Source organism: Mytilus californianus, unplaced genomic scaffold (assembly GCF_021869535.1).
Source record: "Mytilus californianus isolate M0D057914Y unplaced genomic scaffold, xbMytCali1.0.p SCAF_33, whole genome shotgun sequence".
Taxonomy (NCBI): domain Eukaryota; kingdom Metazoa; phylum Mollusca; class Bivalvia; order Mytilida; family Mytilidae; genus Mytilus; species Mytilus californianus.
The window spans coordinates 1,627,948-1,647,647 of NW_026262683.1; the positions used below are offsets into that span (position 1 = coordinate 1,627,948).

General features: G+C 33.0%; 2 long non-coding RNA genes across 5 annotated transcripts in view; both read left to right on the forward strand.

Annotated features, from left to right (window-relative positions):
• The window catches only part of LOC127736576 (uncharacterized), a 417,821-nt gene that overhangs the window by 180,424 nt on the left and 217,697 nt on the right, over nt 1-19,700 (forward strand). The window lies entirely within an intron of this gene.
• On the forward strand, nt 7,093-12,952 carry LOC127736575 (uncharacterized). 4 transcript variants are annotated; one of them, XR_007999050.1, is made up of 4 exons: nt 7,093-7,221; nt 7,618-8,013; nt 9,202-9,597; nt 10,786-12,952. It is a non-coding gene; the product is annotated as an uncharacterized LOC127736575 (long non-coding RNA). The 4 variants fall into 4 exon arrangements; XR_007999051.1 differs by lacking the exon at nt 7,618-8,013; XR_007999048.1 differs by lacking the exon at nt 7,093-7,221 and having other exon boundaries at nt 7,577-8,013.

The window sequence follows — 19,700 nt, forward strand, 5'->3', positions numbered from 1 at the left end:
TCTTGAATTTGCGTTCATTTTTAAAACATTTAAACAATATTTTGAAGAGAATTCCTTTAGCAAACATTTTTTTCATACAGTAAACTTTCTGAAACCTACATAAAAAGTTTAAAATATTCGAATGTAGGTCGGATGTAGGTGGAAATGAACGAATTTTGCGGCGAATATGCGTCACCCACTCTAGATTCATTTCAGCCATTGCTTTGAATGACAAACATCTGGTGAATGAAAAGAGAAAAAAAATACCTAATATTTAACGAATACTGAAATATAAAACCCCAAAGATTTTCCATCAAAATTACAAAAGGAATGATCGAAGACTACTGACGATTTAAACATGTAAGTAGGTTCAGGACGGTAAAACAAATTATTTGGTTCAGAAAAATTTTGCTAGCTATTTCTTTTTTTCATTTTTAGATTATTTGTTTATGTTTGTCACTCGCTCTGCAAAGAAACGGTGCAGCTCAAGGGCGATCACCGTTAAGTATCAGAAAATATGCAGGTGTATTCATTGTTGTTTCCCTTTATATGTTAAATTGTTTTACTTCCTAGTTGTGGGGATAGGAGTATGCGTGTATTTTGTTCTTAAAATACAAGACAAATATTATCCAAGTAAGTTACTTTTATATTTTACAGACTTATTTATGAGTAAATATGTCATGAACGTGGTCTCGCAAACACAACACTCCACAAAATGAAGTAAATCTAAGTCCACAAAATCATGACTTTCAGTTCCGTCACTCAGGAAACGTCATGAATATTTATTGTTTCGAAAATTAAGATAGTTAAATTTGTAATATTAAATTAGATATTCAATTAACCCTCCCCACTGGTGCACAATAATAAGAATTTTGATTTCAAATCGATTTTTACCATTCTTTTACGTTTTCGTCTATTATATTGAGAACTATTATAGACAGATGGGTCATTTTCAAAAAATGTGTAATTTTCCATACACCTATGCTAATTTTTTTTATTTCTAAAGGAAAATGCAGTTGTAAGTGGTTAAATGAAAATTTGTAGAATTTACGCCTGTTACTATGGTTACAGTAACAGGATAGACAATATTTGACAGAAACGTCTTTAAAAAGTTTATAATTACATATAGCTGTACACATAATGAAATGTGTCATTGTTTGAACTCATCTAAAGATTTTAACATCTTAATCTTCGCAACTTAGCATTTGCAGATGCAATACTGCTATCGGTAACAGGATAGACAAAAAGGGTAGCAGGATAGAACTTAATATGGTGATATGTCATTAACGTACGTTCCTGTTACCAATAAAATAAAGACAAAAGTAAACCAACATGCGAGGGAATTACTGGATGTTTGGTTTATTAGAAAGAGAAAAAAATGCTGAACATTTATGAATTGCTATCTAAGACTTGCATTTCTGGTGGTTATTTTATAACCTTTGAAAGCCAATTTTTAGAGGCATTTTTCAGTACAACATGGAAAATTGACAAATAATCTATCATTTCACAGAATGAAAATATATAGAAGTTTTTACTCTTAAAAACCATCTTATTGGCTATGAAAAACAGTCAAGATTAAAAAAAAATCGAAACCTTTTCTAAATAACCTGAAATTTCTTTTGAACATGGTAACGGGAGAGACAAAATAATGCACCACCTATCAAAAAATGTTTCAATATATTCTTGTATGACATTATCAAGATTGCATCTTTTAATATGTTGTTCCATTAAAGTACTGTTTGTTTTGATTTGCTTATGAAGAGGGTTGTTTGAATTGGTAACTTTAAATCAGTTTCAAAATTTCAAAATTCGACATTTTCTTTTAAATGACCCAGATAATAAATAGCAAAAAATAACCAGATCTACGAATAAGTTATAAAAAAAACGAAATTGTAAAACTACATATATTAATAAGTCAGCATGACCAAATCGCCAGTCAACTCCTTACAGTTGATATCCTTAAAGATGTTAACCATTTTTTGTGTTTTGGACAAAAACTTTGGTACATGTAGCTAAAGAGACTTCAAACAAACAAAAAACCAATGACCATGACAAGATCTAAAATAATTTACTTAGCTGAAATTTTCAGTGCACTCCATTTAGGAGTTATTGCTCTTAAATGGTTATTTACTAGGGATGTCAACTCGGTTAGAAATAAATACTCGAGTACTCGTTGGTTTTATCGAACGATACTCGAGTACTCGCTCAGTAAAATACAGATTTGTAAAATTACATAAGTTACACATTTTACGATTTGTCAGTCGTTGTCTAATTTACTTTAATCCCCCTAATTATGTGAGACTAGAATTAATAGATCATTTATTAAATGAAGTAATTAAGTAAACAATGATCTAAAAAACAATTTAATAAATACGAATTGAACATCAATTATTACAAAGTCACACATGATCACACAACAGTTACATTCCTCAATCGTAAAGAAAACATATTTACAAAGGTGAGACGATTAGAAGTCGCTGAGGGTCACTACGGGGTATGCATTTGTTCTTATTCAGAAATATTATTTTGTCCACTATTTCTGGTGAGAGTCGGTTTCGTAATCTTGTTACTAACAATCCTACTTATGAAAAATTCTTTCGGACGGTACCGATGTTGCGGGAATGGCTAATATACGCTTTGCAAGAATTGTTAGCCTAGGGTAACTGTTCTCATTTGAAGCTGTAACGGATTTGTCTCGGGGCTGAGTTTTTCAGCGAGATAAGAATTAAGTTCATCGTTATCCATTTCTGATTTTTCCGGAGATTCGTGAATTAGGAAATCAATTGCACTGGGTCTTCGTTGTCGTTTCGGTTTTGGTTCGTCATCATTGCAATCCTGAGAAATGTTTGAAGATACTGATATTTTGTTTAACGGAATGTCATCTAGCTTTGACTCCAATGCATCCTCTGCTGTTTTACGTTGCTTTTTGTCCAGAAAGGTTAAGCGTTTATAACGAGGATCCAAGATAGATGCCACAATTGGTGTTTGGTTTCTAATATCATCTTCGGTGGGTTTAAATCGCCGTTTAATTTCGTCAGTAAGTGTACTTTTAACTTTACGAACAACTGAGTTGTCGGTATCACTGGCATTCAAACTTTTCTTCAGTAATCCACACACGATAGGGTAGATTTGCGAAGTGGAAATGTGCTGTTCAGTAGACATATACGTTGTTACATTAGAAACATCCTTCAAAACGGGGACAATATCCCAAAGGACACCGATTAGTCGAGCACTATTTTGGTATTCGATACTCGGTACTACTGATCGATACTCGAGTACTCGTTGACATCCCTATTATTTACTGATTGTTTGGCAGATGACTGAACCTTAACTTTAGATGATGATACCAATTCATTAAAACAGTCCCTATATATTTTTAAAAAGTTCTCCTGAAGTTCTGGTCTACAAACAATGATTTTCTCTCTTTTAATCAATTTCAAGAAACATTTGACATTAAAACAAGTTCTATGGTGTATATCATAATTATGATCCTTAGAAGTTGGAATGACCACTTCTATAAACGAAAACTGTGAAAGGATCAACATTACTTGTGATAATTTTGAGTATTTGAAAACTAATCCAAAATCATGCCCATTTTTTTATAAATTATTTGTGTCTATTTATCGTGAAAAACCAATAAAATCACCAAAAAAATGGAAAGAAATTTTGCATATTACGGAAAAAGATCACATTTTTATATTGCGGTCGTATATTGGTATGACGTTGGCGTCGTCGTCGTCGTGGTCGTCGTCCGAAGACACATTGGTTTTCGCACTCTAACTTTAGTTTAAGTGAATGGATCTCTATGAAATTTTACCATAAGGTTCAATTCCACAAAAGCAAGGTTGAGATTGATTTTGGGGTTATGGTACCAATTGTTAAGGAATTAGGGGCCAAAAAGGGGCCAAAAATAAGCATTTTTGTAACTTCCAGACATAACTTGTGTGTTAGTGTATTGATCTCTCTGACATTGTACCACAAGGTTCCATATCACAAAGGGAATGCTGGGATTGATTTTGGGGGTAATTGCCTCCAAATTTTAGGAATTAGGGGCAACAAAAAGAGGGAAAAAAAGCATTTTTCTAGTTTCATGACGATAACTTGTGTGTAAGTGTATGGATCTTTCTGAAATTGTACTACAAGGTTCCATATCACAAAAGAAAAGCTGGAATTGAGTTTGGTGGTAATTGCTCGAAACGTTTAGGAATAAGGGGCCGAAAAGGTGCAAAAAATAAGCATTTTTCTAGTTTCCAGACAATAACTTGTGTTCAAGTGTATGGATCTCTCTGAAATTGTACTGCAAGGTACCATACCACAAAGGGAAGGCTGGGATTGATTTTGGGGGTAATTGCCTCAAAATTTTAGGAATTAGGGGCCAAAAAGGGAAAAAAACAAGCATTTTTCTAGTTTAAGGACAATAACTTGTGTGTAAGTGTATGGATCTTTATGAAATTGTACTACAAGGTTCCATATCACAAAGGGAAAGCTGGGTTTGAGTTTGGGGGTAATTGCCCTAAAAGTTTAGGAATTTGGGGCCAAAAAGGGGCCAAAAACAAGGTTTTTTCTAGTTTCCAGACAATAACTTGTGTTCAAGTGTACGGATCTCTCTGAAATTGTACTGCAAGGTACCATACCACAAAGGGAATGCTGGGATTGAGTTTGAGAGTGATGAATCATAAGGGGGTTCAAAAAATTTGAGGGGGGATTTTTTTTTCTTTAAAATTTTCCATTTCAAATTGGTTATTTCTGATATATATATTAAAGCAAATAATAATGATATGGTTTGAATAGGTAAATTAATTTTTTTTAAGTCTTAGACCACATTCATTCTGTGTCAGAAACCTATGCTGTGTCAAATATTTAATCACAATCCAAATTCAGTGCTGTATCTAGCTTGAATGTTGTGTCCATACCTGCCCCAACTGTTCAGGGTTCGACCTCTGCGTTTGTATCAAGCTGCGCCCAGCGGAACATTTTATTAAGGTATGACGTTGTCGTCGTCGTCTGAAGACATTTGGTTTCCAGACATTTGCTTCAGTATAAGTGTATGGATCTCTATGGAATTTACCACAAGATTCCATACCACAAAAGGAAGGTTGGGATTGATTTTGGGGGATCTTGTCTTACCTGTTAAGAATAAAGAACCAAAAAAAAATCGTTTATCTGGTTTTGCAGGACAATAACTTGTTTTGAAGTGTATGGATCTCTATGAAATTGTAAAACAGACTCCATACCTCAAAAGGATAGTTGAGATTGATTTTATGGGTTGTGGCTCAAACTGCTTAGGAATTAAGAACCCAAAAGGGGCACATAAAAAACCCAAGGATTTTCTGGTTTCCGGACAATAACTTGAGTTTAAGTCTATAGATCTCTATGAAATTGTACCACTAGGTTCCATACTAAAAAAGGAAAGTTGGGATTGATTTTTGGTGTTATGGCTCTAACCGTTTTGAAAAAAGTGGCAAAAAACAATACGTTTTTTATACGACCGCAAACATTAAAATTTTTTTGGTCGTATATTGGTATGACGTTGGCGTCGTCGTCGTCGTCGTCGTCGTCGTCGTCGTCCGGCGTCGTCCGAAGACACATTGGTTTTCGCACTCTAACTTTAGTTGAAGTGAATGGATCTCCGTGAAATTTTACCATAAGGTTCAATACCACAAAAGGAAGGTTGGGATTGATTTTGGGGGTTATGGTACCAACAGTTAAGGAATTAGGGGCCAAAAAGGGGCCAAAAATAAGCATTTTTGTAACTTCCAGACATAACTTGTGTGTTAGTGTATGGATCTCTCTGACATTGTACCACAAGGTTCCATATCACAAAGGGAATGCTGGGATTGGTTTTGGGGGTAATTGCCTCAAAATTTTAGGAATTAGGGGCCAAAAAAGGGGCAAAAAACAAGCATTTTTCTAGTTTCATGATAATAACTTGTGTGTAAGTGTATGGATCTTTCTGAAATTGAACTACAAGGTTCCATATCACAAAGGGAAAGCTGGAATTGAGTTTGGGGGTAATTGCCCAAAACATTTAGGAATAAGGGGCCAAAAAGGGGCCAAAAATAGCATTTTTATAGTTTCCATACAATAACTTGTGTTCAAGTGTATGGATCTCTCTGAAATTGTACTGCAAGGTACCATACCACAAAGGGAAGGCTGGGATTGAGTTTGGGGGTGATGAATCATAAGGGGTTTCAAAAAATTGGGGGGGGGATTTTTTTTTTTCCTTTTTTTTCTTTTTTTCCCTTTTTTTTCTTTTAAAATTTTCCATTTTAAGTTGGTTATTTCTGATTTATATTTAAAAGCAAATAATAATGATATGGTAGGAGATACACACCAAACAGGATGTGTAAATTATTATATAATAAGTATTGTCCAATAGCAAGAAATTTTCAATTGCACAGTATTGCACAATAGCAAGAAATCTTTCATTGCACAGTATTGCGCAATAGCAAGAAATCTTCAATTGCACAGTATTGCGCAATAGCAAGAAATATCCAATAGCACAATATTGCGCAATAGCAAGAAATTGTCAATTGTACAGTATTGCGCAATAGCAAGAAATATTCAATTGCACAGTATTAATTGCTTATTTCTTGACCTATTTCAATGGGGTTTTATTCTTGAATTCTCGGGGTTCTTTAATATGCTGAATCTAACCGTGTATTAAGTTTTTGGATTTTGGGCCCCGATTTTAAATTGGTCAACATTGAGGTCCAAAGGGTCCAAAATTAAACTTTGTTTGATTTCATCAAAAATTGAATTATTGGGGTTCTTTGATATGCCGAATCTAACCGTGTATTTAGATTCTTAATTTTTGGTTCCGTTTTCAAATTGGTCTACATTAAGGTCCAAAGGGTTCAAAATTAAACTTAGTTTGATTTTAACAAAAATTGAATTCTTAGGGTTCTTTGATATGCTGAATCTAAACATGTATTTAGATTTTTGATTATGGGCCCAGTTTTCAAGTTGGTCCAAATCGGGGTCCAAAATTAAACTTTGTTTGATTCAACAAAAATTGAATATATGGGGTTCTTTGATATGCTGAATCTAACCATGTATTTAGATTTTTGATTTTTGGGCCCCGTTATCAACTTTGTCCACATTGAGGTCAAAAGGGTCCTGAATTAAACTTTGTTTCATTTCATCAAAAATTGAATTCTTGGAGTTCTTTGATATGCCGAATCTAACCGTGTAGTTAGATTCTTAATTTTTGGTTCCGTTTTCAAATTGGTCTACATTAAGGTCCAAAGGGTTCAAAATTAAACTTAGTTTGATTTTAACAAAAATGGAATTCTTAGGGTTCTTTGATATGCTGAATCTAAACATGTATTTAGATTTTCGATTATGGGCCCAGTTTTCAAGTTGGTCCAAATCGGGGTCCAAAATTAAACTTTGTTTGATTCAACAAAAATTGAATATATGGGGTTCTTTGATATGCTGAATCTAACCATGTATTTAGATTTTTGATTTTTGGGCCCCGTTATCAACTTTGTCCACATTGCGGTCAAAAGGGTCCTAAATTAAACTTTGTTTGATTTCATCAAAAATTGAATTCTTGGGGTTCTTTGATATGCCGAATCTAACCGTGTAGTTAGATTCTAAATTTTTGGTTCCGTTTTCAAATTGGTCTACATTAAGGTCCAAAGGGTTCAAAATTAAACTTAGTTTGATTTTAACAAAAATTGAATTCTTAGGGTTCTTTGATATGCTGAATCTAAACATGTATTTAGATTTTTGATTATGGGCCCAGTTTTCAAGTTGGTCCAAATCGGGGTCTAAAATTAAACTTTGTTTGATTCAACAAAAATTGAATATATGGGGTTATTTGATATGCTGAATCTAACCATGTATTTAGATTTTTGATTTTTGGGCCCCGTTATCAACTTTGTCCACATTGAGGTCAAAAGGGTCCTGAATTAAACTTTGTTTCATTTCATCAAAAATTGAATTCTTGGAGTTCTTTGATATGCCGAATCTAACCGTGTAGTTAGATTCTTAATTTTTGGTTCCGTTTTCAAATTGGTCTACATTAAGGTCCAAAGGGTTCAAAATTAAACTTAGTTTGATTTTAACAAAAATGGAATTCTTAGGGTTCTTTGATATGCTGAATCTAAACATGTATTTAGATTTTTGATTATGGGCCCAGTTTTCAAGTTGGTCCAAATCGGGGTCCAAAATTAAACTTTGTTTGATTCAACAAAAATTGAATATATGGGGTTCTTTGATATGCTGAATCTAACCATGTATTTAGATTTTTGATTTTTGGGCCCCGTTATCAACTTTGTCCACATTGCGGTCAAAAGGGTCCTAAATTAAACTTTGTTTGATTTCATCAAAAATTGAATTCTTGGGGTTCTTTGATATGCCGAATCTAACCGTGTAGTTAGATTCTTAATTTTTGGTTCCGTTTTCAAATTGGTCTACATTAAGGTCCAAAGGGTTCAAAATTAAACTTAGTTTGATTTTAACAAAAATTGAATTCTTAGGGTTCTTTGATATGCTGAATCTAAACATGTATTTAGATTTTTGATTATGGGCCCAGTTTTCAAGTTGGTCCAAATCGGGGTCCAAAATTAAACTTTGTTTGATTCAACAAAAATTGAATATATGGGGTTCTTTGATATGCTGAATCTAACCATGTATTTAGATTTTTGATTTTTGGGCCCCGTTATCAACTTTGTCCACATTGAGGTCAAAAGGGTCCTGAATTAAACTTTGTTTCATTTCATCAAAAATTGAATTCTTGGAGTTCTTTGATATGCCGAATCTAACCGTGTAGTTAGATTCTTAATTTTTGGTTCCGTTTTCAAATTGGTCTACATTAAGGTCCAAAGGGTTCAAAATTAAACTTAGTTTGATTTTAACAAAAATGGAATTCTTAGGGTTCTTTGATATGCTGAATCTAAACATGTATTTAGATTTTCGATTATGGGCCCAGTTTTCAAGTTGGTCCAAATCGGGGTCCAAAATTAAACTTTGTTTGATTCAACAAAAATTGAATATATGGGGTTCTTTGATATGCTGAATCTAACCATGTATTTAGATTTTTGATTTTTGGGCCCCGTTATCAACTTTGTCCACATTGCGGTCAAAAGGGTCCTAAATTAAACTTTGTTTGATTTCATCAAAAATTGAATTCTTGGGGTTCTTTGATATGCCGAATCTAACCGTGTAGTTAGATTCTAAATTTTTGGTTCCGTTTTCAAATTGGTCTACATTAAGGTCCAAAGGGTTCAAAATTAAACTTAGTTTGATTTTAACAAAAATTGAATTCTTAGGGTTCTTTGATATGCTGAATCTAAACATGTATTTAGATTTTTGATTATGGGCCCAGTTTTCAAGTTGGTCCAAATCGGGGTCTAAAATTAAACTTTGTTTGATTCAACAAAAATTGAATATATGGGGTTATTTGATATGCTGAATCTAACCATGTATTTAGATTTTTGATTTTTGGGCCCCGTTATCAACTTTGTCCACATTGAGGTCAAAAGGGTCCTGAATTAAACTTTGTTTCATTTCATCAAAAATTGAATTCTTGGAGTTCTTTGATATGCCGAATCTAACCGTGTAGTTAGATTCTTAATTTTTGGTTCCGTTTTCAAATTGGTCTACATTAAGGTCCAAAGGGTTCAAAATTAAACTTAGTTTGATTTTAACAAAAATGGAATTCTTAGGGTTCTTTGATATGCTGAATCTAAACATGTATTTAGATTTTTGATTATGGGCCCAGTTTTCAAGTTGGTCCAAATCGGGGTCCAAAATTAAACTTTGTTTGATTCAACAAAAATTGAATATATGGGGTTCTTTGATATGCTGAATCTAACCATGTATTTAGATTTTTGATTTTTGGGCCCCGTTATCAACTTTGTCCACATTGCGGTCAAAAGGGTCCTAAATTAAACTTTGTTTGATTTCATCAAAAATTGAATTCTTGGGGTTCTTTGATATGCCGAATCTAACCGTGTAGTTAGATTCTTAATTTTTGGTTCCGTTTTCAAATTGGTCTACATTAAGGTCCAAAGGGTTCAAAATTAAACTTAGTTTGATTTTAACAAAAATTGAATTCTTAGGGTTCTTTGATATGCTGAATCTAAACATGTATTTAGATTTTTGATTATGGGCCCAGTTTTCAAGTTGGTCCAAATCGGGGTCCAAAATTAAACTTTGTTTGATTCAACAAAAATTGAATATATGGGGTTCTTTGATATGCTGAATCTAACCATGTATTTAGATTTTTGATTTTTGGGCCCCGTTATCAACTTTGTCCACATTGAGGTCAAAAGGGTCCTGAATTAAACTTTGTTTCATTTCATCAAAAATTGAATTCTTGGAGTTCTTTGATATGCCGAATCTAACCGTGTAGTTAGATTCTTAATTTTTGGTTCCGTTTTCAAATTGGTCTACATTAAGGTCCAAAGGGTTCAAAATTAAACTTAGTTTGATTTTAACAAAAATGGAATTCTTAGGGTTCTTTGATATGCTGAATCTAAACATGTATTTAGATTTTCGATTATGGGCCCAGTTTTCAAGTTGGTCCAAATCGGGGTCCAAAATTAAACTTTGTTTGATTCAACAAAAATTGAATATATGGGGTTCTTTGATATGCTGAATCTAACCATGTATTTAGATTTTTGATTTTTGGGCCCCGTTATCAACTTTGTCCACATTGCGGTCAAAAGGGTCCTAAATTAAACTTTGTTTGATTTCATCAAAAATTGAATTCTTGGGGTTCTTTGATATGCCGAATCTAACCGTGTAGTTAGATTCTAAATTTTTGGTTCCGTTTTCAAATTGGTCTACATTAAGGTCCAAAGGGTTCAAAATTAAACTTAGTTTGATTTTAACAAAAATTGAATTCTTAGGGTTCTTTGATATGCTGAATCTAAACATGTATTTAGATTTTTGATTATGGGCCCAGTTTTCAAGTTGGTCCAAATCGGGGTCTAAAATTAAACTTTGTTTGATTCAACAAAAATTGAATATATGGGGTTATTTGATATGCTGAATCTAACCATGTATTTAGATTTTTGATTTTTGGGCCCCGTTATCAACTTTGTCCACATTGAGGTCAAAAGGGTCCTGAATTAAACTTTGTTTCATTTCATCAAAAATTGAATTCTTGGAGTTCTTTGATATGCCGAATCTAACCGTGTAGTTAGATTCTTAATTTTTGGTTCCGTTTTCAAATTGGTCTACATTAAGGTCCAAAGGGTTCAAAATTAAACTTAGTTTGATTTTAACAAAAATGGAATTCTTAGGGTTCTTTGATATGCTGAATCTAAACATGTATTTAGATTTTTGATTATGGGCCCAGTTTTCAAGTTGGTCCAAATCGGGGTCCAAAATTAAACTTTGTTTGATTCAACAAAAATTGAATATATGGGGTTCTTTGATATGCTGAATCTAACCATGTATTTAGATTTTTGATTTTTGGGCCCCGTTATCAACTTTGTCCACATTGCGGTCAAAAGGGTCCTAAATTAAACTTTGTTTGATTTCATCAAAAATTGAATTCTTGGGGTTCTTTGATATGCCGAATCTAACCGTGTAGTTAGATTCTTAATTTTTGGTTCCGTTTTCAAATTGGTCTACATTAAGGTCCAAAGGGTTCAAAATTAAACTTAGTTTGATTTTAACAAAAATTGAATTCTTAGGGTTCTTTGATATGCTGAATCTAAACATGTATTTAGATTTTTGATTATGGGCCCAGTTTTCAAGTTGGTCCAAATCGGGGTCCAAAATTAAACTTTGTTTGATTCAACAAAAATTGAATATATGGGGTTCTTTGATATGCTGAATCTAACCATGTATTTAGATTTTTGATTTTTGGGCCCCGTTATCAACTTTGTCCACATTGAGGTCAAAAGGGTCCTGAATTAAACTTTGTTTCATTTCATCAAAAATTGAATTCTTGGAGTTCTTTGATATGCCGAATCTAACCGTGTAGTTAGATTCTTAATTTTTGGTTCCGTTTTCAAATTGGTCTACATTAAGGTCCAAAGGGTTCAAAATTAAACTTAGTTTGATTTTAACAAAAATGGAATTCTTAGGGTTCTTTGATATGCTGAATCTAAACATGTATTTAGATTTTTGATTATGGGCCCAGTTTTCAAGTTGGTCCAAATCGGGGTCCAAAATTAAACTTTGTTTGATTCAACAAAAATTGAATATATGGGGTTCTTTGATATGCTGAATCTAACCATGTATTTAGATTTTTGATTTTTGGGCCCCGTTATCAACTTTGTCCACATTGAGGTCAAAAGGGTCCTAAATTAAACTTTGTTTGATTTCATAAAAAATTGAATTCTTGGGGTTCTTTGATATGCCGAATCTAACCGTGTAGTTAGATTCTTAATTTTTGGTTCCGTTTTCAAATTGGTCTACATTAAGGTCCAAAGGGTTCAAAATTAAACTTAGTTTGATTTTAACAAAAATTGAATTCCTAGGGTTCTTTGATATGCTGAATCTAAACATGTATTTAGATTTTTGATTATGGGCCCAGTTTTCAAGTTGGTCCAAATCGGGGTCCAAAATTAAACTTTGTTTGATTTCAACAAAAATTGAATATATGGGGTTCTTTGATATGCTGAATCAAACCATGTATTTAGATTTTTGATTTTTGGGCCCTGTTATCAACTTTGTCCACATTGAGGTCAAAAGGGTCCTAAATTAAACTTTGTTTGATTTCATCAAAAATTGAATTCTTGGGGTTCTTTGATATGCTGAATCTAACCATGTATTTAGATTTTGGATATTGGACCATAATAGGTGAATGTCCAATTTAATAAAAAAAATTTAAGTTCTTAGACCACATTCATTCTGTGTCAGTAACCTATGCTGTGTCAAATATTTAATCACAATCCAAATTCAGAGCTGTATCAAGCTTGAATGTTGTGTCCATACTTGCCCCAACTGTCCAGGGTTCGACCTCTGCGGTCGTATCAAGCTGCGCCCTGCGGAGCATTTTATTATTCTTTGTAAAAATTGCTAATTTCTTGACCATTTTCATGGGGTTTATTTCAAAGTGTTAAATTCTTGGGGTTCTTTAATATGCTGAATCTAACAGTGTATTTAGATTTTGGATTATTGGCCCCGTTTTTAAATTGGGTCACATTGAGGTCAAAAGGGTATATATACCCTTATATTACTCATTAATGTAAAATGATGCAGATACCGTTCTGTGCATCGCTTCTCCAACTACCAGGTTAAATTGATTAACCAGTAACAATATATGTCTTTAATTTAGCATACAGGGGAGTCTATAATATCAAATTTTTCAATCTTTATCATTTGATTTTCGAATGTATTTCCAGTTATCCATTTACGTTTTATGTCAATAGTTACAATTTTGAATGTTCCATCGTGTCATCAGAATAAAGATATGACGAAAACATAAATATAAAACTACTACAACGCAACACTAAATTACAAAATATTGCAAGATTTGACAATAACACAAAACCTAAAATTTCAAACACCAACGCACCATAACGTTCTTTAGGGACAATGAAATAAGTCTTAGGCTAAAAAAGATTGTCATGGACTGAAGAAGATACTGAACAAAACGAAATGTTTCAGCATTAACCTTTACTTCAGGTATTTTATCAGATTTTGAATATAAAGATCACATGACTTCGATTTGCAAATTTTAGCCCCAGTCACACTGTCACGTTTCTGCTATCCCGTTTTGCTACGTTTTAAAACGTAGCGAAACGGCAATAAACGTAGCGAATCGTATCGATCCGTACTTAAAACGGCTATATACGTAGCTATGCGTGGAATGATACGTGATCGGTCCCGTATGTATTGGTCTGCACAATACAAACGTGACTAAAAATAAAAACGTAGTAGGAACGTAGAAAAGCGCAGTAAAACGTAGAAGGAACGTAGAAATACGTATTAGAAACATACCTGATACGTACTAAAACGTATTTGATTCTAATCACTAGGTGTTATTATGTTTTAGTACGTACCTGCCACGTTTCATTAGGTTTTTGTACGGTATATTACGCTTCATGGTACGCATTACTTGGTTTCATTACGTTATTCTAGGCACTATTACGTGTCGATGCGTATTACTACGCATGTTTACCTTCTTCTACGTATAATCAAACCACGTGTATCCATATTCCCGCCATTTGCTAAAATATTTTGAAAAAGAAAAGGTACGGGAAAATCAACAAAGGAAACAACAATAAAAGGCCAAAGAGGTGGACTGAAATATTAAGTAATAGGAAAATGTAATGCACACGTTTACTCCTCCTCTGGTTTCTACTCTGGCAATATGGGGACCCAAGAAGCCAAATTTCTCTTTAATCCATTTGTCTCTTGGTGTATCTTCTTTTCTACCAGAACCAGATTTATTTCCTTCTCATGTATGTCTTCCGAGCTGAGATCTCATTGACTCAACCCATGTCCTGAGACTTTTCCAATCCTCTACCCTTAGCTCATTAGCTTTTGCTTGCCAACGTGTATTCTTGAGAGCTGTATCTTTGTTCTGATAATGAGCTGAAAGAGAAGAAAAAATTCGGTCACATTGATTTTTTAATATGAAGACCATGCTGTAAGTTTATCTATATCTACTGGTTGGGTTACAATCTTTTGACATTTATATTCCGTATTTATATTTTCAATTATATCAAACAAATACATGTACCTTTGTTTTATAGCAGTTCGTTTTCTCTATACTAATCTGCCACCTCATCCTGCTTTTCTTGTGATATTTCTAATGGCTTGTTTCTTTTGCGCTTCTTGTTATCGGCATTAGCTGGCTGTTCAGTTTTACGCTTTTGTTGGTCAGAATTAATAGTTTGTGTTTGCTCATTTGTATCACTTGTATTAGTTACTTCATTATCAGGCGACGGACTAACTTTGCGGCCTCTACCACGCCCTCCACGACCCCTTCCTCTGCCTCTGGTCCTCATCAGAACGGTCTGGTTTGAAACACACTAAAAAGATAAATCAAATACCGGTAGGAGGGAAATTGGAATTAAAACGACAATGTGCAACGTAAAACATTTCAAAAGAGCAATTAACATAAAAGGGAAAACATTGACCAGGTTCCCACCAAGGCTTTGAATTTTTTTCATGATTCGTGTATCCACTCAACAAAAATGTTATCTGAAAAAAAACCAAAACAAATAAATCTTGCTTTTGGAGTACAATAACATCAAATTTTTTAGACCAAAAAAAATGACAAAAAATTACATGAAACGTAGCATTTCTAAACGTACTAAAACCTAGCTGTCGAAACGTGACAGTGTGACTGGGGCTTAATACATTCATTTTTTTTTCTTTACGTTGTAGAGGCTAACGACATGAATTTCATCTTTCTGTTGGCTTTGACTGTGTTTATTGAAAAATCATGTAAGTTTATTTACTTTATTGCGTTCCTTTAAGAATCTTCTAAACATGATAGTTAGAGGAATAAATATTTTGTGAAAATATATTAAAGAGATATCCCATTTAGATCAATTGATCAGAAATAGATCAAGTTAATAAAATACGACTGCTAAAGGCTTGGCTCCATATTTTTAAGGATTGAAAAGTAAGCGCATTTCCCTAAAAAGGGCAAAGGGAATTCATCTACTCTCATGTGGGCGACCATATCGGCACTAAATAAATCTAAAAAGGATATTTTGTAAAAGGTCCTTTATATCTTCATTTCGAATATTGTTAAAACTATAGTTTGCTTCCTGATTTCTGGAATTAAAAATGTTGAAGTACTAGAATCAAACTAAGTATTATCATTGCTGTCCGTTTTTCTTGTTTGATCGAAAGCACAAGGATTTGTTATAAGACTTTTTGCAAATTATTTTGGCCGTTAAAAAAAAAGAAATAACACTTTAAAATGTGTATGCGTCCGAAGCGCTTTTCTGAATTTACCTTCATCAGGAACGCTCAAAGCCAAATATTTGAAAGAAACCAAGGATGTGTAACTAAAATAGGTCAAAAACTATATGACCAGAAAAGGACATAAAAATAGCTAAATCCAAATGGGCACAAGACATTTGAGCTATCATCATAAGCGTGACCATGGTATAATTTGGGCAAATAAAATTTGAAGTCAAGTTTACATTTGGGTTATTTATATTTATTCCTTGACATGTAAATAACAGGCAAAATTTTGCTTTATCAAATTTTGATAGAACATAAATGAAATATAAATGAAAAAATGAAAAAAAAATTCTGTCATTTTCATACTTGCCTGATTTTACCATTCTACAATTCAGTGCCTCAAACCATATTTGATTTTATTGATGTACTTATCAAGATACAAGCTACAACCTTTATATTTAGAAAATCGTACTAGTTTGAAAAGTAAAGAATTTGAAGTCTTTAAGTTTCTTCAGTTAATGGAAATAAGTTTACTGTAACAGTTTAGATCAGGCATTTTCATTGGATTGCAGTTGTTTAAGGCTGTTAGCTTTAAATTCAGGTCCACAAATTATCTTTGAGAACAATCAACTGAATGTAATGTTTATTTCCGTAACCTTGGTGTTTTATATCTGCATAGTTTAAAACATCCTTTAGTGCTATACAGACTTATCATGGCCTACTCAAAATCCCTGGACTGGAAGAAAAAAAACAAACCCTAGCGAACAGAAGAGGTACATACAACAAGAACATATTATACATAAAATGTTATGAAATATAGATAGTTTACCTGTAGTTTACCTGTACATGGAAGGATTAGCTCAAATGTAGAATTTAAATTTAGACCAAATGCCGACTTGCCATTGGCCCAATCATTACATATATTTGGCCCAAATGTCACATCATTTAGCCCAAAAGTGAATCTCCTATCCCAACAACGTCAACTTTGCATGAGGAAGTTGAACGCTAAGTTTGTTAATAATTTATTTTAAAAAATCATGTGAAAAAAATCATGTCAGTACTGAACTTAATATGATACCATCGGGAATTGATACACATGTAGCTTACCAGCAGTGGTATCAACCCATTGCTATAACAAATGAAAATAACACTTTAAAATATGTATGCGTCCGAAGCGCTTTTCTGGATTTACCTTCACCAGGAACGCTCAAAGCTAAATATTTGAAAGACAAGAATGTATACGAAACGAAACCGACAACGAGCTGTATGAACTTAAAGAACCTAACACAAAAGGCAAATTTATCTGAGGTCAACTTCGCTTTGAATATTGTAAACTTATTCAGTATTTGAAAAAATTAAATAACATGTTATTTTCTATATGTTTCAATGTGATCTCAATGTCGCTATCTATTATACATGTAATATGCACCACGATCCAACCCAAAATGAAGAATGGACTATTGCATTTTGTAAGTGTGCACAATTGTCAATTCTCCTAATTTGAAAGGATTTAAAAGTGGCAAATTAGAATTATTCATTTTAACTGTGGTCTAATGTTTGTGTAATGGAAACGAAATGAGATTTAAAAAGGGTACGAAGTTTGTTATAAAAAAAAGGACATACAAGACCACTGCCATTAGAAAAGGGATGAAAAGAAAACCAATTGAAACAAAACAATACACAGAAAATTAACACAAACATCGTTAATAAGGGGTTTGAGATGGGTGGTGAATTGAGGTGTAAGGATCATTGAGGTGGTGCAGCTCCACTATTACACCCATACAGTTGTGCATGAAAAGAAAAACACGAATGTTACGTCATATTCATGACAACTCTGACATGAAAGAGGTAAGGAGCTTTACAACTAGAACTTACATAGAAGTCATCCGAACTGCAATTAAACACATTTATAATTTGAAAGTTTAAGAAAAGTTATCAGATGTACCCATTCATATATAGTAAATGCTGGGTGTGTCGGTTGTAAAAGTAACCAAAACAGAAAAATGAAGAGCGGATACTTCGCTGAGATGTATCACGGTAGGTATAGTGTCAGGCTAGAATCGTGGTTTTTCGAGTGATATGATCGTTTTTTTTCGAGTGTGACCACGTTTTATAGAGTGAATATGATCAAAAATGTAACACACTGACTTCTTTTTTGGCTAAATATGATATAGATACTTGAGCTTAATATACAAGGTCATACAAGTTATGTTATTATTTGTGATAAAAAGATATTATCAACCGTACATTATTTTGCGTTAAAAAAGTTTAATTTAGCCTTACAATGTTTTTATTCCAAAATATAGAATAAGGCCATTTTTATACACATACCAATGCAAATGTCAAAGGAAATGCATAAATGGAATCTATACATCCTTAGATATACAGACACTTAACAAAAATTCTTGTTATTGCATTGAAAACGACATTTTGAGACTAAATTCATTTTAATATGTCCGTGTTTTTTCGAGAGCAGTCCGTGTTTTTTTCGAGTGTGTCCGTGTTTTATCGCGTGATTAAACAAATTTCCTGTACATAATAGCTTAAAATGTTATGTATCAATGTATTTACGTTTAAAAACAATGAAATGGTTCAAATTAATTTCTTTTCAAAGCACGAAACTAATGCATGAAACCAATTTGATAATGGTGTACTAACACTTACATTTTATAAACGAGTATCGTTCATTTGTATATATTGTTGTTTGTCATATCTTATAAATTACATGGATACCGTCAGACGTACATTTGGATAAATCAAACATGTCTGCGCCTATGTTATCATAGAGATATGGATTTCATACAGTACAGTGGGAAATCTTGTGACAAAATATTACCTCCCCTGAAAACACTGAAAACTAGATCTTCTCAATGTCTGTCCTATTTTAGCAAGGACGCTATCAATTATGGATTCACGGAAAAACGTCCTGGAAAATAGTAAAAATAGAAATAAGTTGAAATACAAACAAAACTTCGACGAGTACAGCAGGCTATAGAAGCTTGGTGTAAAATTGGTTTAAAATGTTGCTATGCGAATAAATTCCTGGAGTACCAACTTCAATTAATTTTTTACTGTCTGTATATCTCTCTGGAACATGCTAATTATTCGTATATATATACAGCTAGATCAGAGAAAGTCGGGGAAAAAATTCCACAGGAATCGACAGATATGCAGCAAAGATTGACACTTTTGAAATTAAGTTACTAAGCAAATTCAAACAGACCTTATCTCGATGTCAACATTGAATGTGAATAGATCGAGAAGACCCCAAATACTTGTACAAAACTCGAGACGACCTTTTCTTAAAATTGTATTCAAAATAGTAGAAAGATACCTGCTTTATAAAAATAGTTATCTTTAATTTTTTAACCTGCACAGACAGACTTTTAATTTTTTTATATTCACGAAAAGACAATATATCTCTATTGAATGTACATGTGATAAGAGCAGACCGGTGTGCTCGATATCTTAGGTTTGAAAAAATAAGCATACCTTGGGAAATTGTAACATGCTAAGGACTTCTTGGAACACTCCGAAAATTGGTGGCCGAAAGATCTTTCGATTTTGTATGTGCATGATTTTTTCCAATTTTTTTTTATCAATATGCAGCAAAGATTGGCATTTTTTAAATTTCAGTTTCACAAGCTTCTAATGCAATTATCTCGATAAATACTGAACATAAAACATCGTGTATTTCCATGTATGTTTCTTATAACACAGTTTAACAAATAATTTCTTTAAAATGTACAATTATTATTTAGAAATAACTTTTGATCAGTATCGTCACCGGTATTGTTTTATTATTGACTTTCTCGACTCTATCATAAGAAGAGTGAATTTTCTTTTGTTTTCGTTCACTGGATATCTCACTGAGTATATATTCG